The sequence below is a fragment of the Crocodylus siamensis genome, chromosome 12, assembly GCF_052110815.1.
Source record: "Crocodylus siamensis isolate JL-2025a chromosome 12, ASM5211081v1, whole genome shotgun sequence".
Classification (NCBI taxonomy): Eukaryota; Metazoa; Chordata; order Crocodylia; family Crocodylidae; genus Crocodylus; species Crocodylus siamensis.
The window spans coordinates 15,277,179-15,299,412 of record NC_143406.1 but is presented as its reverse complement, the minus strand read 5'-3'; positions in this window follow the sequence as shown (position 1 = coordinate 15,299,412).

Sequence of the window (22,234 nt, the reverse complement as noted above, 5' to 3'; positions counted from 1 at the left end):
GAGAAATGCTCTATGTCCTTCTTTCAACCCAAAGTTTCTTCTATAAAAAGATGATGATGTTTGTGTAAAAACATAAGGCTGAGAAATAAAATATAAACTGAATGTATCCATCAGTTATAAAATATTATTAACTTTTTGACCTGAGAGAGAGTGATGGCCACTTTGGGAACTATTAGGGAGAGGAGAAATATCTGAAGCTGCAGCTGAGGCAAACAGTAATGAAGATTTATTGAGGATTGCTGATGACGTACGTTTATCTAGGATCCCATAAACTCCTCCTGAGAGAGACAGACAGGTATCAAGGTGCTGCCACATGGGATGCCAGCACAAGAGGGACAACACATTTCTCTTAGGAAACCTGCATTCCTGAGCAAAGGGTTGAGTTGGACACCTGCAAACAAGAGCATCCTGACATCACAACTCTAAACTTACACATCCCACTTATTGCAATAATTATAACACAATCATATACCACAAATCACATTCCAGGACATGGTATTATTAATATTTGCATATTCTAGTGCGCTAAGAGGCAGGAAGGTGTAGTCAGGCTCTGCCCCATGTCAGGTGTGATTTCCCCAGCTTGCCTGTCTGCCTGGCTCTGTAATCAGGGGGATTTTGCATGCTGGTGTTCTGTGCCTTCAGCCAGCTTGGGTTGTGAGGAAAGGGGATTGGTTGCAGAGGAAACTTTACAATCATTTAATTTAAAGCAGCATGGCAAAGGACAGAGTGGAGGGGAAAAAGAAAGGGTATTAAGGATATAATTCCCTTCCATTTCATTTTGCCATTTTGTACTATGGTCCTGCAGGTCAGAGAACAGGGCATGGGTCCAGTAAGCTGCAGCACCTGCCCTGAGCCCCAGTGATTTCTATGAGTTGGTGCTGACCCAATACCAATGACATTCTCTCTCAGATAACGCTATTAAATATATTCCTAATTTCCTGCTGCCTTTGCTTTCCAATAGACACAGCTTCCCTTTCTGAAACTCACTGCAGCAGCAATACCATCATATTGTCATCAGTTTAAAAAAAATCTATTAACTGATACAAACTATTTGACAAGCTTAATGGCAAACTTCAGCACCCAAGTGTGAGCCTATTCCACCCTGGACGAGTCTGAGAGAAACCATTATTGCATCTACTTTTGCAACGTGCCATCACCTTAGCCTTGCAACAGACTTTTGCTACTGAGAGAAACGCATCAGATGGACCTGGATGGTCTGATCTGACCCTAGCAGCAGCCCAAGGAATGTGGCTTGCTATGAGTTATCTCGGTGGGGTTAGAGCTTGACTGGTAGTGGAAGAGGTTTGGTGTGTTTGGACAAAGAACTGAAAGAAACTGTCTTGTTTTACCCCACCCCCTACAAGCCACACATCAGGCTTTTAGCCCTTTGCTATCTATGGCACGGACTTCTGTCCTTGACTGCAACAACAGCAGTCATTTGGCTTTTTGGCCAGCCTGTCATGGTGTGAATGCCCTTCTCAGGCAAGACAGATTTTCTCTGCGTGTGGCAGTAGACCCCGGGGAAGCCATCAGTGCAAAACACTTGTTCCTGTCTCAAGAAAAATGATCAGCTAGAAAGGCCTCAAAACAGTCAAGAAGACTACGTAATGCTGGCAATCTGAAGATGGGCAACACAACTAAGCAGTGTGAGGAATGAATGCAAAGACTTCTCCATTATGCATTCCTTGATATACACCAGCATGCCACATAGCAGGCTTCCAACTGTTAAAATAAATATTTTGGCTTTTATTAGCCTGACATTTCTATTTATTGTTAACTGCACAAAACCCCTTTCCTGTCTGCCAGAGAGATAAATCTTGCAGAGAAACTCCTGGAGTAAATAACTTTGGGAGATATTAGGCTGTGTACACTCGGCACAGTCTGCTCAGCGCGGTGTCGCAGTCAGGAGCAGCCAGACAGGAGGAGAGCAGCGTGCCCTGCATGATGTGGCCGCAGGGAGTACCCTCCTCCAGTGGAAACTGTGCTCCTGTATGAAGCAGATTTTCTCTTGCTCCTGAATGTTGCTGGTCTTTACCTTTACTGCCCTTCTCACCGCATCCCAAGAGGCTGCAAGGATTGTTTACTTGAGCAACTCTTAATTTCCAGACTACAAGTGTCACTCCCAGTGCTGAGTCTGCTGCCAGGAGAACATCCATGGGAAGCGCTGGTAAATTGCTCCTGCATTATTAAGGGTTTCTCGCTGGGCCAGCTTGGTTCAGCTGCAGTTTGAACTTCACCTTCCCGCAGATGTTCACTTGGGGGTTATTTGTGTGCATTGTTTTCAGCCTGACTGGAATATCAAAGCAGGAGAAATCACAGCAATAGCATTTTTTTTCCCAGGGTTTTGTTACAAATTCCTAACTGCTAATGAGGCTTAAATGGATGAGCTCTGCTCTCCTCAGCGCAGTCCGTGAGACATTCATTTGTTATGCTTGTGCGAAGCATTTGTGCTGCCCTGGGGAGGCCCTCCCTGGGGCGATGGCTCTCGCAGTGCCACAAGGGCCATGGGGCTGGTTTCTGCTCTGGCCAGGTTATTTTGCAATGTTATAAGGCATTTAAACCACGTTAGAGATAATTCCCTTCCTTTCTGAACCTTTTCTTGGTGTCTCTGTCCCACTCCCAACACCCCACCCCCAACTTCTTCCACCTTGTTTTAATTGCCCAGTGAGCTATCCAGTCTAAAGAGCTCGTTTACTTTGTTTTTACAATATCTGGCCCCTCGGCACCATGGTAACACAAATAATAGACAGTAATAACAAGTCTTATTCTTACTCTTCTTCCAAGCATGCCCCCATTCAATAGGATTGTCTCCATGGACCTGGTTCTTCACGGATTTCTGTCCATTGCAGTCCCTTCTCAGGTGTGGTTTTATATACCCACACCATGTCCTCACAGCTCTTCCCCTCTTTCTCCTGCCCCTGACTCCTCCCGCTGGACCTTTTTCTCCCACCTCCTCCTCCAACCTTTTCTCTACGTGCCCAAACTCTCTCCGTCTGCTCTCACTCAGCTATTCCTCTATTAGGGGCCACCATCGCCTCTGGCCACACTTCTGCAGTTCCTTCATGGACTTTCTGCCGACTTTGACTCTACAAATCTCTCTCAGCATCCTCATCTCCCTCACCCTCATCATGGCCAACTGCTTTTCTCTCCATTGCCCAATTCTCTGAGCTGTACAATAACACCAGCCTCATTGCTGGCTGGTAGATTGTCCCCTTTGGAGGAATTAACATTTTCCTGTCACAAACCACTCCACTCGATTACCTAAGAATATTGCAATCCTGGCTTGGATTCAGCCACTGTGGGCCAAATCTCATCCACCATTTCACATAGAGCAACGAATGACATTCAAAGGAAAATGTCTCATCGACCAGGAGACACTGCCTTGCACTGGACCTGCAGGCTGGGAGCCCTGCAGTCTATTAGCCCACACCTCAAATCGACCTGCCCCTCCTCTCCCATCATCACCTTTCTTTTCATCCTTCACGTTCCCCTCTCTGATGCTGGCTTGTGCTGGCTGTGAGATTTGGTCTGCCAGCATGATTCATAGTGCTGAGACTTGGAAGAGACGTCCCAGGCTGGGCTGTCTGTCCCCCTGCAGAATAATGTTATTGAAAGGTCTAGGCCTGCCCACCAGCCTGGCCTTTCCCAGAGTGCTTCCACCATTGCTCATTCCTGGTGACAGGTCACTCCACAGCCTGCTCAACTGCTATGTGCTGTCAGAACAAGCTTCCCAAGAGCCTGGCGGTTTCAGTTCAGGTGGTGGCTAATTCCTTAAAGCCAGTTTTCTTTGCTTGGTTAGATTTCATTCGGAGACGGGTTGCCGTCTCCTTTCATTGCCCATGCAAAGTGACGGGAGCTGCAGGGCTGTGTGACAAACTCCACTGTTTCTAATGCTGCGTAAAACCTCCTTCTGTTTCTTTCTCGGGCCAGGTCTCTACTTCCAGTCCTAAATAAGAATGCAACTCAGCATGGTCACATGCTGGTAAAAAGCTGCTGTGCGTTACCCCAGCACCGGCTGTGTTTCAGTGGTGAAGTGACTCCTGAATGTACAGCTTTTAAAGTAGCCTGAGAATGACTCCTCCTTCCTTCAGGAAGAAGATGCTGTAGAAATACAAGGGCTCTGTCCAGGCAGTCTTATTCTAGATATTCTGCTCAGCAGGGACCTGGGTTTTGTGTTTCCTGTGGAAAAACACAGAAAAATGTAGATTTTTTCCTATAAGAATAAAAACCTGGGAAACCACAGGTTTCCTCTTGCAGACTGGCATGGTTCCAGCCTGCAAGGGGCTGCTTGGGACTGGGGGGAGCAGGAGGAGGGTGATCAAAGGCAAGGGGCCACATGTATGTGCACACACATACATGCACGTGGCCACCAGTGCAGCCAGGCAGAATAGAGAACAGCAGCTCCCACAGCTCCCTGCAGGTAAGACTTCATTACACTGACGATTCATGTTCATCTTGGAGTCAGCTATGACTCCAAGATCCCTTTCCGCTGCTGTGCTGTTGAGAAGGTCTCTCCCAGGCTGTAAGGGTGTCAGTAGTTCTTTTTGCCCAGGTGCAGCACTTTGCACTTGTCTTTGTTGAACTTCATCCTATTTCGTTCTGCCCATTTTTCCAACCTGTCCAGATTCACCTGAATCCATTCCCTACCCTCTGGTGTGTTAGCACTGCACCATAATTTGGTATCATCTGTGAACTTGGACAGGGTGCTCTCCACACCCTCATCCAAGTTGCTGCTGAAGCCACTGAATAGCACCAGTCCCAGGACCGAGCCTTGCAGGACTCCACTGCACACATCTTTCCAGGTTTATATCAACCCATCCACCACCGATCTCTGAGTGTGACCCCCTAAGCCAATTTGCCACCCATGTAATCATCTATATCATAGCCTGTCAGTTTATTTGTGAGAACAGAATGAGATACTGTGTCAAAGGCCTTTTTAAAGTCTAGGTAGATGACATTTACCTCAGCTCCTGTGTCTAAGCATTTTGTAACCTGGTCATAAAAAGAAACACGGTTAGTCAGGCAGGATCTACCTGATATGAATCCATGCTGATTTCCTTTTAGCATTATTTCCCCTGCTGGACTCCTACAAATGAGATCCTTAATGATTTTTTCCAGAGTTTTCCCAAGGATAGAAGTGAAACTAACTGGCCTATAGTTTCCTGGTTCCTCCCCTTCTTGAAAATAAGGACCACATTGGCCCTTTTCCAGTCCTCTGGGACCATGAGTGCTCAAACAGCCGTGCCAGTGGCTCTGCTATGACTCTGGCCAATTTCTTCAGCACCCTTGGATGAAGTTCATCCCAGCCTGCTAATTTGAACATATCCAGCCCCTCCAAGTGCCCCTACCGCCCTTTCTTTGCCCTTAGGCTTTCCTAGACTTCCTTGTTCAGCCAACAGGGCTTCTTGGCCCCTTTGCCCCCCTTTATGTGCAATGGGACTGTAGCCTCCTGTGCCCATAGGATTGCTCCCTTGAGGAACAAAAACCCTTCCTGGGCCCCCATTTTGCCAGTGCTCTTGAGTTTTAATGCCTCACTAACTAATCTACTGAGCATGCTGAAGTTAGCCTTTCTGAAGTCTAGCACTTCAGCCCTGCTTGTTAATTTACCCACCCTTCTCTGGATAGTGAATTCAATCAATCGATGGTCACTATCCCCTGGGTTACCTTGTACCTGCAGATTCCCCACCAGGTCATCCCCTGTAGCTAACACCAAGTCCAGCAAGGCATTTCCCCTAGTGAGATCGTATACCTCCTGTGTTAGACGGAGGTCCTCTATGCAGGTTAAGAACCTATGTGAGCAGTGAGATTTGGCTGACTGCTCCTCCCAGCAGATGTCAGAGTAGTTTAGGTCACCTTGACCATACGGCCTCTGAGAACTGTCTGGAGAATTACAGCTCCTGGTGCGGCAGCGTAGCAGGGCACTAGGGTGCCTGCTACTGAATAGTAGTAAATGGGCTCAGCTGCCACTCACCAGGGCAGCACAGGTGTGCGTTGCTAAAGCAACTGATTGTGTCAGCTGACTGCCAGGGGGCAGGGCCTGGCCTTCATAAACAGAGAAGGCCGAGGCCAGAGGCAGTTCCCCTCTGGCAGCCTGAGGAGTGGGAGCGCTGCTAGAGCAAGCAGGGCCGTGTCGCGCACCAGCGTGCGGCTACAGGGTGGAGAGGACCCTGACAGGGATGAGAGAAGGTTAGCCAGGTTGGCTTCAGATTTACGTTGTAGCCGAGGGACTTTGAGTTTCTGTTTCGGGTTGTTGTGATTATTAGACCGGAGGACCGGGCGAGGCTGTAGGGGTGGAAGAGGCCTCAAGGGAGCTCCCCGGTACAGGGGGAGTTCCTAGCACCACAGAGGGTGCCACGTCGTGGGGGTATCCTGACCCCAGCCCAGTGTGGGCAGCTTCGGGAAGAGCTCAGTGTAGGCAGAAGCCCAGTGGGGCTTAGGCCCAGGAAGGTGGGTCTGAGCTAGTGGGGTATCCCGACCCCAGCCCAGCAGGTGCGATATTGAGACGAGCCCCAGTGGGGCATATGCCGGAGAAGGCAGGTTTGGGGGCCAAGTGAGGCTAAGGCCGCCTGAGCCGCAATTCTGGGAAGCCCGAGTCAGGCGTAGAAGGCCCCAGTGTGGGCGACGGGCGCGATGAGTGCGAGCAAGGGCCCCAATGCGGGCCGGGGAGCGCGAGAAGCGTGAACAAGGCCCCAGTGTGGGCGGAGAGTGCAAGAAGCGCAAGCAAGGGCCCCAGTGCGGGCCGGGGAGCGCGAGAGGCGTGAACAAGGCCCCAGTGCGGGCCGGGGAGCACGAGAGGCGCGAGCAAGGGCCCGGTGTGGGCCGGGGAGCGCGAGTATCTTGGAGCAGGCCCTGGGAGAGGGCATGTATATTGGACATTGGACAGGCCCTGGGAGAAGGCGCGTATATTAGACATTGGGAAGAGCCCCAGTGGGGCACGGCTTGTGAGGCCCCAGAAGGGGGAGAGGGGGGCAAGCCCAGTGGAAGGCCCCCGGAGAGAAGGAATGAGTAGATCGAGTAGGCCCGAGAAGGAGTGGGCTACTTAGAACAAATCCCGGTATAGCAAGACCAGCCCTGTGCCAAGGAGGGCAGGAAGGCAGCCTCCCATTAATAATAATAAGATCAAAGACATGGTGGGCAAGATAGAGGGTGCATTCAGGACCCGGGTTGGCACGGTAGGCAAGGGCACTAGGGGAGGTCACGGCACCCCTAGGGATGTCCTGCCACAGGCAGTCTATAGTAGACCCCCACTACCAACTCCCTTGTATCCTGACCCACAGTACCTCAGTTTGGCCCTCCTGTTAGAAATGGAGTATTGTTAGAAATGCACAGCTTGCATCTTGTACCTGATAAGAAAGAAACACTGCCAAGGACTTTTTCCCTTGCCCAGCCTTGCCACAGCTCTTCTTATACTAAATCGCTGACTCTCCCCCAACTTCTCCCTAGCCTTTCTCATGCAGATTACAGAAGCTGGAATTCAACTGACTGTGTCCTTGAAAGGGGGGGGTTTAAACTCTTGGTGACCTATAGTACTTTCTGAGCATGCTCAGTTAGCTGATGCATATTTACCTCTCCGCCCTGCATACTTAAGTAGTTGATTATAATATACATACGATGGATGTAGTGATGTAACCACATGTATGTTTGTATGAAACGGAAATGAGCTGTAAGAGTTACTGTTTCTGCACACGTGCCCAGGAGGAAAAAGATAAATACAGCCTGCAAAAATTTCTTGGTGGGTTCAGAGTAATCTGAGTTTTTGACTCTGCTCTGACCCTATTTGCAAATACACCTTTTGTGCCATCTAATGTATGTGTGTCTGTGATTTTAGTGGCCTCCAAGAAACGGACCGCAATTTTTTGCATCACTCCCCTGATCCCATCTTGATTATAGAGGATGTTTATTGTTCCTTAATATAGAGAGCAACAACCACCCCCCCCACACACACACACACACACCTTTTTTCCCCACTCTGTCCTATCTGCACAACCTGTAACCCTCAATGCTTACGGCCCAATAGTGAGTAGGATCCCACCAAGTTTCAGTTAGTCCAACCAGGTCAAAGTTGTTGCTTGCAAGCAGGAGTGCAAGTTTCTCCTGCTTGTTCCCCATGCTCCTAGCATTAGTGTAGAGATATTTAAGCCCCCTAATGGGTGCCCTTGGTACCCCTCTGTCCTGATGTCTACTGGGCCCCTTAGTGCTTACCTTAGTGCTTACTTGGGCTGACCCAGTGCACTGCTCGTGGCTCGCCGATCCTAGGTTCTCCTTATCCTCTGCTTCCCCATCCTCTGATGAACCTAGTTTAAAGCCCTTCATAGGCTATCAGCCAATCTGTAAGAGAACAGACTCTTTAGAAGAGAGATGAGGACAATCTCATCCCAGGATGCCTCTCATGGAAGTGCAGATCATGGTTGTAGAAGCCAAAACCCGCATGATGGCACCAACTGCGGAGCCACAGGTTGACTTCCGTGATGCAGAAGTCCTGATGCTGACTAACTGCTGACTGGAAGGATGGATGAGAAGACCACCTGTGCCCCCATTCCTAGGCCCCCAGAGCTCTGTAGTCACTCATGACGTGGTCCAAACTACTCCTGGCCACATCATTTGTGCCCACATGGACAAGGACCATGGGAATCAGACGGCCAGGTGAGGTCGGGAATCCTCACAGTGATGTCCCAGATCCTGGCTCTGTGTAGGCAGCAAATCTCCTGTGCCATACAATCCAGTCAAATTATAAGCCCCTCCATGCCCACCACAATGACCCGGCATCTCTTCCTCCAGCTACTTGGTTGTCACTCAGCCTGCTTGATGTTTGTTGCGGACGCGTCTTCCCCCGTGGCTTCCTCTGCTGCATTATCCTTCAGTGCTGCCAGAGCTTCATATCTGTTCCCCAGTTGTGTTGGGGAAGCAGTCACAGCTGCATGCTGTCTAGCTCTGCAGGTGACCCTGGGCCTGCCCTGGGACTCTCCCGTAATGTCCCTGCACTAGGTGTCTGGTCCTGCAGAGAATGAAAGTATCTATCGATCTCATCCTCTGCAGCCCTGATCCCCTGAAGTCTGCTCACTTCTGCCTGGAGTTCCCTCACCTGCCCATCCAGGGCTTCAATCTGGGAACATGTGGGACAGGCAAGGGAACCCCCGGCTCCCACGCTACCCCCAGGCCTCAGAGGTCCCGCCAGGCAACCCCCGCAGACAGGGGGCCAGGGCACTGCAGACCTATCCAAGGGGCCTGTCTGGGTGGAGGCCTCACAGGAGCTCCAGGCTGGAGGCAGCAGCAGGACAGGGTCCCTGGCTGCGCTCCATGTCACCACCCCAATAGTAGCCCCCTTCCTCATTCACTTACCTGAAGTCTCTGTCCGAAGCTCCTGTGTATTCATACACAGTGTTTACTCCTACCCACGAACTGCCTGGAAACTGCTCCCCTTTTGGCAGTCCGTGTTCAGTGGCTCCCTGGTCGCCTGGGTAGTCTCCTTTTATACCCTTCTGAGCCTGGACTGACTCAGGTCCAGGCAGCAATCACACAGCAATCAACCGTCAACATTCATTCAGAGGTCAGCACTCACTCACAGCTTCTCAGACCACACTCCCCACCAAACAAACAACAGTCAGCTAAACCAAAGGTACAGGCAACTGGATCACTTATCTTTTCTGGGCAGGATCTGGTGCCTGGCCTGGCTTCTCTCCTGCTTCTTTCTCCCTCCTCTTGTGAGCTCCCATAGTAGCAATGGAAAGATGTTCTCAGGGTTTGAATCATAATCTATAACCTTTATGATGTGTAGTTTTGGTGCTTCTTGGGATCTTCAAGAGATATTTTCCTGGCTCAATTTAGGCAGCATGTTGTTTTTTTGTTGCTCAGGTCTGCAGAAGTGAAGGCAGCTTGTTGCCTTTGTGAGGTCCTACACTGGTTCCCTGAAAGGGGTCATCCTTCCCTCTCCACCTCACTTATTTCCCCTCTTTAAAAGAGCAGCAGCTGATGCAGCTGAACAGCTGGACCGATGTCTTCCCAGATGTGACTGCTAAAAATGAGCAATTATGTGAACAGCTGGGACTAAGGCAGGAAAACATTCTGCTCTCAAAGTTAATGTTTTGGGACGCGGAAAGGGAATAGCATATTTTCATATAAACAGAATTTACACTGTATGTAAATGTGAATGGAAAGAACTTAATTTATCATGGATGGGAACCAGTCCATCATTCTAGGCTATTAAAATTTTTAATCAAAGATTTAGGTTATTAAACTGCCTAAGGTTGGCAAAAGTTTGCTGTTATCTTCTGTTAAAATCCATCATGGTCCAAACAAAAATTAAATTAATTTCAGATGCCAAAGGAAACTCACATGTCAATATAGCATTAATATTTCAAATGGCCTCTTGAAGTACAGCAAGCAGGGAGCCCGGTGCATTTCAAATCTGCATGGGGGAAAATGGATGCAGGATTCATCAATATTGCTTGCCTTGCACTGTGACTACTTCCCAGCTCCCTAGGGAAGCAGTACCCTGCACTGAAAGCTTTGCAGAAAGAATAGGTTTGGTTGGACAAGAATTTGGGAGAGAGCTGAGCTGAGCTGAGCTGAGCAGTCAGTGTACATCCATAAAAACGTCCTGGCTGACTCCTAAAACCATCAGCCAGAGAGAAAAGACTGGAAGGAATGTTGCACAATGTGGGGCCATGCCCTGTCCTGAAGACACAGCCTCATGGCCCAAAGCAGTGCAGACTCCCAACAGCGAGCTAGCCTGGTCCCAGCATGGGGTAGACCCCCTAGCTCAGGGATCATGGTGAGGGGTCTCACCCACTCGAGGAGGTGGCCAGTCAATTTCACAGGCAGATCCCAAGGCCGGCCACCATTTTCACAGGCTTACTGTGGCAGAGCCCCCCTCCAAGGCTCGGATTGGCCAAGGGCCCTGGTGATCCCACCCCCTGCACTGATTGATGGAGAGACCGGTCTGTCATATGGCCCTGGCACTCACCACTGATGGGCTGAGAGGACTGGTTGTCATGTGGTCCCGCACCTCACCGCTGATTGGTGGAGAGGGACAGAGCTGCATGACAGGCAGTCCTCCCAGCCAATCAACAGCGAGAGTCAGGGGCTGCCACCATCTTGCCTGCACTTCTTCATTCTGGCAACCAGCCCTCTCCACCAATCAGCAGTGAGGGCCAAGTGCAGCAGCCATCTTGCCTGCTCATCTTCATAGCGGCAGCTCAGGCTGCGCAGGTGAGTGGACTGGTGGCGCCCAGTAGGGAGCCAGCATTTTATTTTTAGTAAGTTTTTTTTTCCCCACTGAAATCACCCAATTTGATGATTTACACAAAATTGCAAGTTGAGTCGGTCCCTAAGCATGGTGCACTGGTGCTTTGTGCCATGTAAACATACTCTAAAGCCACGAAGGGACTGGTCAACGGTGATATGGGAGATGTATGCCAGAAGACAATCCAGACATGCTGGATCGTAGCCTGAGGCCTCAATCTCAGCCAAGACTCTTTGTTCGTGGCCGGTGGGAGCTGCACTGCGCACCCAGAGCACAACTACATCCACCATTCTTCACTACAGAGAAAAACAACAAGTTAATGGAAAATTCTTGAGAGAAGATGATAGGGAAACTTCAAATTTCAGGCCAAACTATGGTGTTATAAGCAACTGTGAACTGGGCCTCATAGTGGAAAGCATCAGGCAAACTCGCCTACTGGTAGAGTTAACCAGGTCAAGGTCTACTGTTTCTGGCGGCGAAAGATATGCCTGATTTTAGCTCTTAGCCTGTATGTGACACATCCTGACGCTAGACCCAAACAGAAATGTTTACTGGAAAGCTCAGCCCCCCAGGTAGGAACAGTGTAATACCAAGTTACAACAACCCTACTAGTACAAAAAAACTTGTACCCAGACAATCAATCACATAAACGCTGTCTCCAGCCAGTGGTCTTTTAGAAGCAGACCCATTCATCACTGCCGAAGGATCTGCAAACAGAGAAAGTGACAAGCTGTGATGGAAAGAATCAACACAGAAGAAGCAGTGGGAGCAAAATATCTGCAGCTCGGCAGTTCAAAGCTCTTTTGAAGGACACAGAGAAAAATTTTGACAGCTCAGAAATGCAAAATTTGTGGCAGCTTGTTTTGATGAAGTAACCAGAAATATGGTAACTCCCTACATCTCTTTGCTCCAGCAACTGAGCTGATTATAATTTCTTATGCAACTACCCTCCTTTCCTGGACCAGAAAGCCTGGAAAATAGGGTAAAATCTCCCCATTTAAATATGATTGCAAAGCTCCTCACCCAGGGGCACAGGGATTTCATACTAGATCAGACCTGTGCTCCATCTAAGTTGGCATCTTGTCTCCACCAGCAACTAGCGGCTTACATTTCAGATGAGGTGCAAATATCACAATATTGAGAAACTAATGTAATTGCTTTTCCACTCCTTGTCATTTTGCCCTGAAGCTTGAGGATTTATATCCTTTCTTTAGGAAGAAGAAGTGGGGAACATCTAAAGTCACTTTGGTGTTTCTCCTTATCCATAGAAATACCTACTCCTCTTTTCAAGTTCTTGACCTCATTGTTTTCATGTGGCATTGAGTTCCGCTGTCTAGCAATGCACAGCAGACAAAGCATTTCCTTTAATCTAATTTAAAATGTCCTTTATTTAAAAAGGACAAATTGTATGAAAACCCTATCAGCTTCTAAGCCCTAGAAGCTTTTCAGAGCTCGCTGGGTTCAAACACACCATGCAAGACTCTTTTTGGAGGTGCTGCATACACAGCACAGTTTCATCCCTTTCAAACAGACCCAACTAAAGTTAAAATGTCAAGACAAAGCATTGTGAGCACTTTTCAGCTATTGATGGTTGTAGGATGTATTTGTCCTCCCCATTTTATCTGAAGTGGCACTTATTCTTCCTGGACATCTGGGCAGTTCACAAGAATATGAGCAGAGTACATGATAGAGCACCAGTTCTCGATTAGTACTGGAATGAATGCATTTGCTTTGAGTTCCTGGCAAGGGACCATAGCCATTGTCATTTCAGCTCTCTCAGCATAAACTTCCATATCATCCATTTCAGACAAGAGCACATGTCTGAGGGGTCTCTAAAGCATCTTGTACTTAGATCCACCGCAGTTGGCTCCACCAGCAATAAAGGGCCTCACTCAATACACATCAGTTTTCACAGCCCTGCTGGGCTACACCACACTCCTCCACTTCTTTATTTTCAGCCTTTCTTTGTCAGCAGCTCCTGGAATTCAGCCTGCCTTTCATGATCTCAGAAAGGATCATTATCCCCCTAGACTGCCAGAACAAAAAAGTGACACTGGGAAGATGATGTCTCAATTTCAGGCCTCCTAGGATGGAAATGATTCCCCATTCCCTGAAGTTGTCTTTGTGCACTCAGTTGCTAATCTTACAAATCATGATCTAGACAGCAGGAAAGCTCCTCTCAGCCATTTCAAAAAGCTCTTCTTAATGCTGCAGTTGACCAGCAAAGGTCAAATGACCCATATTCATTGTGTCCTCAGCTTCCTGGAAGCTGTTTGTCCTCAGTGAAAACCCAGAATGCTACAATTCGGTTACATCAAGAGCCAACCTTACACATCACCCCACAGTTTTTAGTATGCTAGGTAGCTAGACCTTCCAGCTTTGCCTGTGTTCAGGACCGATCCATCCTATCCTGCAAAACCTATGGACTCAGGGGGCCCCACAGCCAAGGGGCCCCCTGCGTCTGGCCACTCACCACCCACCTACCCTGCTGCCTCCAGTTTCACGTCTGGACACTCACCACCCCTACCGCCACCAACGCCAGCTTCTTTGCATCAGGGGGCCCCAAAACTATATCTTGCAGGGGGCCCCCAAAAATTGTGAGCTGGCCCTGCTGGGTTTTAAGAATGGTCCTCCTGAAGAGCTCTCCCGTGAACAGTTACGTCATAAAATAAGGCAAGACGACTTCAGGGATTTTCGAGAAACATTCTTTAAAGGAAGATTCAGCTCCCATATACTAACAGAGCTTTCCAGCTGCTCTGCGAACCAGGAGCGTCTGGAAATTCTGATTTTAAAGCTTGTTCATTCTTGGAGGAACGGAGGAAATGCTGCACTGAAATAGACCTGTCTTGTCCAGTGTCCAGTTTCTGACAATGCACCCTTCAGTGCTGGATGCATTATAGGAATATTGCCCTTCTTATCAACCCTCACACCTAGAATTCAGGCTGCAATTCTGTCTTTTCTTGTAATCATTTTCCATCTGTCTCATGCCCTTATTTCTGCCTTTCTTAGATCCATGCTAATTGGAAGAACCAAAATAGGACTTCTCATTTGTCAGTGCACAGCACCTGTGCATTCTGTGTATTTGCTATGGTTAGCACAGGAAATATATCTAACCCTACCAGTTGTTGTTATCCCTTAACCACCAGATAAACATATCCCCAACTCTATCCTAAAATTGCCTAGTTTTGCATAACATTTTTCACACCACTCCCCACTATCCAGTCACAAGTAATGAATAATTCTCCATTGATTCCATTTACTTCTGGTCTCTGGTTGTGTTTAGTGAACAACACAACACAGTGTTCAGGGTAGAGAAAAAAAATCAGGAGGTTGTCAGACCTGAAAAGAAACCACTGAAGTGATTAGTGATACTTAAAAATGTCACACAGTCCTAGAAAATAAATGCAACCACATAAGCCACCAAGAACAGAGCCACGTGCAATGTCTTCAAGCGATAGCAATGGAGATTAAGTGCGTAGGGAAGTAACTGGGAAAGACAGCAGCCGGGATGCGTTAGCATGACTTGTCCTTTCTGTTAGGCAGAGCCAATGTTCCATTATTTTTAATATCTTCAGATAAAGGCTGAATTCAACATTGGATGCTTCTGGCCTTTACTAACCCAAGCAGAGCTGCCTGGAACAATTGTCCATGGCTACCTAGCAGCTAACAGGACATGAAATGTAAAACATCTCTTGCTCACAGCAGGCCTTAGTCAATAGGCCTGCACCAAACAAATTCTTCTTGCCCTCTTTCCTGCATTTAGCATTGCTGTTCCACCCAACAATAACAGCTCACTTCGGAGTACAAGAAAACTGTCCCAAGCAATAACCCATGAAGTGCCAATTCCTGGAACTGGTTCCAGCAGCCTCTGTTTAAGTAAAAGGGTAACCAGGCTGTTGAATCTGATTCCTGCAGGCCAGTTTGAAAGTCTCCTGAATAATATATACTCTCTTGTGCCTATCTGATTGCTACCTGCATCTGTGAGAGCTTGCCAGCCTTTCCATCATGCTGGGGATAGAGTCTTTGATGGTTTTATTATATTTTTTAAGCTCAATTTTGCAAAATGTAATACTATCAAATTAGAATAATAGCTGAGCAGAGGCATATGTACTTAACTAGGAGAATGGAGCCATGTACATTACAGCAGTGAGGAGCAAAGACGATCCCTCCAGGAAATTGAATTTAGTTTCAATCAGTGTAATGACACCTTGTCCGATCATGCAATGAAAGAACAAGATGACGGAGCTGAGTACTCAGCAAACAGAGACCAGCTTTGAGAAATTGCATTCCATTATAGGGCAGGATGATGGCTAACATGTAGGAGGGGATACATATCTAACAGTGATGGAACCAAGGCTCCTCGCATATTGAAGTCTTTTCTTGCCTACGCCCCAGCACTTCCCGGGCCTGCACACACTCTGGTCAGCGCTATTCAACGTTTCTGCGGAAGACAAGCTGGGCTCGCATTTTAAAGCCTCCTCTTAGGTTGGGCAGAAGGGAGGGCAAGGTGTAAAAAGCAAGTGTGTAGGAGTCTTGCCTACTAGTCCATGATCCTGTCAGTGTTTTAGACATGGAGGCTAAGGCATATCCCTGCTTCACCTGTGCCTAAGGCTGTTCACAGGGTAAAGAGGCAGAAGTGACCTTGAGAAATCATAACCAGAGGTATATCTAAAATTCAGTCCCTGTTTCAGTGTGGAGCCTAGATATCCAAGTTTGGACTTGGGAAGCTTCTGACCCTCAGAGCCAGACCCATCAAGTACCCATAGGCGCTGCCCCAGGTTCTAACTCTGCTACTCCCAGATAACATTCAGACTTTAGCTGCACATTTTTCTCTCTCACTCACTCTCTCAGCAGCTGCACCAGCACAACTGGAAAATAACCCCAGTTCTTCTATTTCTCTGAGGTAGTTAAAACCTTTTAAGCTTCAAAGTGACTAAAGCTGAAGTTAATGGTAATATTACAATGAAGCTGCTTATCTTCCTTTATATGACTAGCAGGTTATCATTCAGCTTCATATTTTCCCTGGGGCAAACTTGTCCCTACTAGAAAACCAACGTCCATAGCAAAATAAACACACAAACAAGCAACAAGGGATTAACTCAAACCTGCAGTTCCTCCTCAGACCTAGAAAGGATTATTCCAGCTCTGTGCTGCCTCCTCAGTACTGCAGCCTTCCCTCTCTCCCTCAGCTCCTCATCCTGGGAGCTTTTAACTTCCTCTGGGCCAGGCAATCATCCCTGTAGGCTGACTCTGTGCCCTGAGCAGGCAAGCTATTTCTCATTAACCCCTGCAGCTGAGCCCCACCCCAAGCCATGCACCTGGGTACAATGTGCCTGAACACAGTGCTGAGATGTGTATGTGGGATTGCATATAGACTAGATTCTGTTTCAATAGCAGAAGATCTCACATAGGCAACTAGTGGGGGGGAAAAATATTTGATTTGAATGTTGCTCCCAGGCACAATTTCTGTCAGATAGATCAGGGGCTTCATCAGCATTTACAGCTTCCCAGAAATTTCCAACCCAACTCCATCTCTGCATTTATCTTTAAGACAACAGACTCCTAAATAGTAGTCCCTGTGATGGCACAGGTATAAGGTGTGTAGAGCCCATTGCCACACTCCTGGGTGACTGATTCTCCCCTTGGTTGAGTTCTCCATGCAAATGAATATTGGTCTGGAAGGCGCCACTGAGTACAACATTTTAAATTTGTTTATATGTGCACATTTGTGTATAGCTAAACTCCTGAATGAAATTTAAAGCGTTTCTGATGAGTTCACAGATCAAAAAAAAATTTAGACATGATTGTAAGCCATTTGGGGCAGAGGCAATGTCTGAGTTCCTACCATGTGAATGCCTGCATTGCAATATACACAATAATATCCATCTGGTCCAGATTATGAACGAATCTGAAGACATCGTTAATTGACTGTGGATGTTTTTGCAAGCAGAACAAGAGACTAGATTTGTCAGATAAATTATTCATTGTAATTTATTTGCTCAGCTGTGTTTAAGTGTTAGTGATAGTAACTACAACAGGAAAAAAAACCTGAAGGTCAAGGCTTGGTATTTCAGGCAATTTTTTAAGGACAGAATTCCACCAAAGCTGTAAATGAACTGTGTTTTAGTAAATCACCAAGTAGCAGTTCATTTGTGATCTCATTAACCATCCCAAATATTCCCTTGGTGCTTGGAGTGAATAAACAGAGAGGGGATGTGAGGTGTTCTGCTTCTCGAACTTCACAGGCATGTTTCTGTGGCATGAAAACAGGGCACGTGTCTTGTGACAGACTCTGCAGCACTTCTAGTGCACTTCCTAAACTGCCACAGCACCTATTTAAATTAGTCACATGTCTGATCATAGGTTTCTTCATGCGGAGGACATCCATGTTTGAAACACTGTATATAACGCTGAGTTTCACTTTGATTTCACTTATGTACGGTTATGTAAGCCAAGTCAGATCCCTGCTCCCTGCATACTCAGCCAGTGCAAAGTAGCAAGAAAATAGCCCTGGAAGTTTAACTGAGTTCTCTTATTGGACAGGGGAGTACCAGAGTGTCATAGTTAGCTCTTCACCACAAATTCTTTGTTCCTAACAGACAGGTCATATCAAGAACCAGGTTGGAGGGAGGTGAGGCAGGGAGTGCACTATCTTCCCCTGTTCCTCACTGGTATGACAAGCCAGGAGAAACTAGAGCCACCTGACGATGTGCCATTGTGCTCTGGCATTCAGCCCCCACCAGTCACAGGGTCAAGGGAGTCCAATGTCTGAATTTTTCCTAAGGGGCTTACTACCATTCATGCCAACGAAAGTTGGCACAGCTTGTGTGGCTCCAGCAAAGTCAGTCACTCCCTTCACCCAAACAAGAGCCCTATCAAAATAAAGGCTGGGATGTAACAGCACAGTTAGGAGCAAATGTGCCCTTTGCAAACCAAACAAAGCTCAAACAGTGAACACAGTGGTATCTGAAAGCCTGAAGAAGCCCACCTCTCCAGATGTTCCAGCCTAACTGCTGCCTTCTCTGGCCACTCTCCACACCCAGGAAGAGTAAATCATCATACATTGTTGTGCTTTAATGCTGGACAAAGAAACAGGTTTATCTCTAACCACAAATGATCTGTCAATTCTCTTGAAATCAGGTTTGAAACATGCTATAAGAGCACCAGCAGCACTCTTGTTGTTTTGGCCTGTTTCTTCATTTCTATCGCATCACCCTACAAGGTACAGTTTAAGCTGCCAAGGATTGCATAGCTTGGTGTAGCTAACATCCCACCTCCACACAGCATCCCATGGTTTTCATCTCAAAATCTATATACAAGCCTAGTCCTTGGCTCTTGTTCTTTTCCATTATTTGTTATTTGCTTGTAACATCCCCAGTATAGGAGACACTTTTTCTGACATTCAAGCAGGGCTAGTCTGTGCTCCCAGCAGCTTGTAGTCCAAGGGCAAACAGACAAATTTCCAAAGGATAAAGGGATTTTTTTTATATAATATACGTCAGCTAGTTCTACTGCAGGGAGCCTGGCATAATAAACCCTTAAGAAGGATTTAAACAAGGACAGAGTACAGGCCTCCTGGATGAGTTCAGGGAGTCTGGATCACCAGAGAACTGGTGGGAAGGCAGTCAGCTGGTCTCAACAGACCTGAAAGAAATCTCAGAGCTAGGCGGCCGAGGACTTCCAGGGAGAGGGGCAGGACTGCTTCCCCTTCCTTGCCCCCTCTGCTTCCAAAACAGTTCTGTCTTGCAGCATACAAACTTGTGTTTTATAGCCTTCGTTGGACAAAGATGACAGATGCAGCCCTTCCTCCTCCAAGCTGTGGGGATGGGAGGCGGTCTAAGGCGAAGGGTCACTTCTCCGTTTACATAACTGTCCTTTAAAAGTTTGTTTGTTTTAAAAAGTAACTGTGAAGCACAAACCCAGCTGCTCCTGCAACCGCTCTCATTCCTCAAGAGCGGCCGGGGGAAACAGAGGACAGGTGTGAAGGGGAACGACTGAATAATGAGATTGCTCTCCTGATCCCACTGGAAACGCCGGCTGCTCTGGTACGAACTAAATCAGTGTGAGTCCATCTCAGAAAAGGGGCAGGTATGCAAACATCTCTCATTTCCATGCAAGGACAGAAAGGTCATTTTTGGGAGACAGCTGCTGCCCACAAATTGTTAACCCCAAGGACATCCTGTCACCATTTAAAGGAATCCACAGCAGACCACTGCATGCTGATATGATACCAGCACTGCAGCAAGACTGCAGATACCTCATCTTTTCCTCTGAAGCTCTGTGGGATGCTGGAGAGGTGTGGGCTGGGGTTGGCAACTCAGAAGGTTGAGGCAGTGCCGAAAGAGTTCTGTTGTTTCGGGATGTGATACCAAAGGCTTGCAAATGCTAAGCTTCCTTCCCTGCACCACCTCCTGGCCGTGCTGAGATGGAGCTCAAGAGGGAGCTACATGAAAGTTTGCACTGGCAAAACTCTACCGCACCCTGCATATCTACGACAGAAGGGAGGAAAGGGATGGCAAAGAAAACTGCACTGCGGTCACTCTTACTTCAGCCCCACCACTGAGGATCAGTTCCAGAATTAACCCCAGCTATTTTGGCTTATGCCAGCAGGAGTGTGCCAACGCTGCAGCCCCAGAAACTGGCACAAGAAGCAGTTCCTACTTCTATATAGAACTTCATAGAAGTTAGGGTCACCAACAAGCCAAAGGGAGGAAATAAGTAAAAGGTAAAAAAAAATATCAACGCTGGGGTAACATACTCAGCACCTTAATTTCCCCCCACACCTCTGGAGATGTCCCCAAACCACCCGTTAGTCCCCAGAGTGCTCAAACAGCAGCCTGCAGCAGCCCCCAAGTCCGAGTCCAGCTCCTTCAGCCCACAGTCCGGCTGTCCGAGCCAGGGAGATCTCCAGCTCCACTGCGCACTCCTCTGTGCGGGGTGACCAGGCTCCATGTGCATGCTGCTCTCTTCTCCTTACTCCAGCTTCAAGCTTCCTCTTCCCTTTGCCCTTGCCCCCCAGCCCCTGGGGGTTTCTGGGAGTTGCAGTCCAAATTAATAGTCAGCACAGCTCTGCAGACTGCCCCTGGTTCCTCCTGCTGCTACACATATTACATTCACATTACAGTTTTGTGGCGAGAGCCCATTCCAAACTAAGGAATAATAATATCACGAGTAATGTAATGTGCATTGCTGAGCCTAACAGGCAAGGACCAATAAACTGACTGAGTCCTGTAATTCACAGTTCAGGAAAACAGGGGGTGGTTTAATTAGCATGTGTAAAGAGAACAATGTGATTTCTGCTTATCAGAGATCTTTGGCTGGAACAAAAATGATATACGTGGCTTTAGGGACAGTGGGAATATTTTTTCCTTTTAAATAACAGCACCTACATTTTTAATTTAGGTAACACAATAACCATAAACCCTGCAATGCAATTCTTCATTTTAATAATTCATCTCCTCAAGTTTTACTGTGATTGATCAAAGATATTAAATTTAATAAGAAAATGTATCAAGGTTATCTGAAATCAAGATGAAAAAGAGGTTGCCTCATTTGGTAGCTTTAAAAAAACTGGCTGCAGGAGGCAGGGGTGTATTCTGGGTGGGAAGGTGCTTTGTATGGTGTGTTCGTGTTCCTTTCCCAGGGCCTTTAGTCACAGCAGAACAGAGGACATAGCACTATCCCTCTAGCTGAATGCAAGCTGAACTTACATCAAGAACTTGGGTTCTGTTTCCAGTTTTGCCTCAGACTTTTTGGATGAACCAGGACAAATCACATCTCCTCACCTGCAGGAGAGGGATAACAACAGGAACTGGCTGCTGAACAGTTCAAAGACTCAGTATAGCAGTGCCAACTGTTGTTACATAGCTAACTCATTGCACCCAATTTGCAATTAAAAGCTAAAACGAAGCCCAAGGCAGCACTGTCAGCAGAGGTTTTAGCTATGTCCAGTGCTAAGATTCTTTGAGTCTAATTTCAGCTCCCCTCCCAGAGATGCTCTGTGAATGTCAGGAATATGTCCATACCTGAGCCAAGAATCAGTGACACTTTAATGTGATGGAAATCATCCACACCTATGGCCCCTGTACACATACCTTCAGTAAAGAAAGATCAGCCCTTAGAAATGCTGAGATCCATTTACCATTCCATCCACCTGTCTGGACCACAAAATGCTGGGTGTGCCCACTGGCACCAAAACAATACCCTAGTCATGCAGAAAGTTTCTGGGATCATTTCTGATTGTAAGCAGTCAGAGATTTGGTTCCGGCTCTCAGCTAAAAAGCAGTACCTCCAGCAGCACGATGCCTTGTCCTGCTAGGGCAATTGCCTCTGACTCAGAGACAAAAAAGCACTGCCCAGGCCACTTCCTGCAGCACTCCTACAGTATTTCTTGGTTTCCCATCCAATGCAAAGCTGCTTAGCCAGTGAAATTATAAATGAAATGTTCATTGCACAAAGTGATATAGCTATAGATCAGAATGAAAATTCCCTAAAGGTCAAGCTGTACCATACTCAGTAAAAGCTCCTGGCACCTTACAAGCCAGCATGTTCTATTAACCGGCACGCCGGCTTGTAAAGCAAAGTGAAACTGGAAGTGCCCACCATGACACTTCCCATTTCTCGGAGCCCCCATGGCCTGGGGGAAAGCAGCCTGCACTGCTGAGCCCCCACGGCCTGGGGGCATAGCAGGCTGTGCAGGGCCCATCTTCCTGTCCCATGGGGGCCTGCAGGGCCCGCAGAAGGGGTGGCAATGCTGCAGGAGGGGCAGTGGCCCCTCAGATGTGGCGGGAGAAGCAGCAGCCTGAAGAGGCAAGGACGCCTGTTCAGGCCACTCGATTAACTGGCATTTTTTGTGATCTGGCATCCCCCATTCCCGAGGGATGCCGGATAACAGAGCTTTTACTGTACTATCATACAGTGCAAGGGAAAAGCCACAGGAGAAAAGGATAATTCAGATAAAACAAGGGGTTTTGATCATCAGAACTAATC